Below are 1,158 nucleotides of genomic sequence, written 5' to 3' on the forward strand. Positions count from 1 at the left end.
AGGGAGGAAGGGAGAGGGGGAGAGAGAGAGAGAGAGAGAGAGAGAGAGAGAGAGAGAGAGAACATCGATGAGAGAGAATCATTGATCAGCTGCCTCCTGCACGCCCCACATTGGAGCTTGAGCCTGCAACCTGGGCATATGCCCTGACTGGGAATTGAACCGTGACCTCCTGGTTCATAGGTCGATGCTCAACCACTGAGCCGTGCCGGCTGGGCAAGAGAAACATTTTTAACAGCACAGAGGTCTTTTGTGTTTTTCACACGTGTCATGCCGTGAAATCATAGGGAGTGGGTTCCAGCAGCTCAGGCTCCTTCCCATTGGTTCTCACCGAGTGTGCGTCTCTGGGCGGAGCAGGCAGGAGCTTCAGTTGAAGCCAGGTGCCTTTCTCTTTGGCTTCCTTCTTTTCTGGTTTTCCCTCACGTGGTTCAGGAAGCTGTCTTGGCTCTTAGCGCGCTTAATATGCTCAATACGTACATTAATCCTCTTGGCAAGAATCTTGCCCTTGTTTGTTGCAGGCACGGGGAACGTCCGGCCTGTGAACCATTTGAGGCCCGTGAAATCACTCGGTCTGGCCCTGCCAAGGCATTAGGGGTGAGTTAATTAAATGTTTGACCAAACATAGCAGGCTAATTCTTAAGTTGGTCATTTTGTATGGCCTGCAAATGATGTTATAAATATCCAAATGGCCCTTGGCAGATAAAAGGTCCCTCACCTGTGGTTTACAGCAATGCCCACTGCATGCTGGGTAACACTGTGGACTCTTCCAGTTTTGCCATGGTAATATGTGTGAGGCATTCCTTTTTGAACAGTGCCCATTCCCTTGATGTCCACATTATCACCTTTCTCGTAGATTCGCATGTATGTGGCCAGAGGAACAAGCCATGTTTTCTAAAAGGCCTAGAGAACATACAGCTGATGCCTCTCCTCTTTCCCTTTGTGTTGGTCATTTTGGAGAGTTACTGGGAGATGGTGGTTCCGGCTGAAAAGAAAGGGTAATTGCTTTTATATCTTCCCCTTTCTTGTCTTATGAGGTCCTTTTCACTCCCTCCCCTGCTGCAGGTCTGGTTGCCCCCACCCTTCTTCTTACTGCAGAGCTTAGAAGGACAGATCTGATTGTGACTCCCCTGCTCAGCTCTTCAATGACTCTCTAAAATCTTT

General features: G+C 49.0%; 1 pseudogene across 1 annotated transcript; it reads right to left on the minus strand.

Annotated features, from left to right (window-relative positions):
• Positions 1-265: 265 nt before the first annotated feature.
• Positions 266-947, minus strand: LOC308236548 (large ribosomal subunit protein eL21-like; annotated as a pseudogene). The gene is made up of 2 exons: positions 713-947; positions 266-508 (listed from the first exon to the last, which is right to left on the minus strand). The product of its transcript is annotated as a large ribosomal subunit protein eL21-like (transcript).
• Between the last annotated feature and the right edge of the window lie 211 nt (positions 948-1,158).

Source organism: Plecotus auritus (genome assembly GCF_963455305.1).
Source record: "Plecotus auritus genome assembly, chromosome: 11".
NCBI classification, from domain to species: domain Eukaryota; kingdom Metazoa; phylum Chordata; class Mammalia; order Chiroptera; family Vespertilionidae; genus Plecotus; species Plecotus auritus.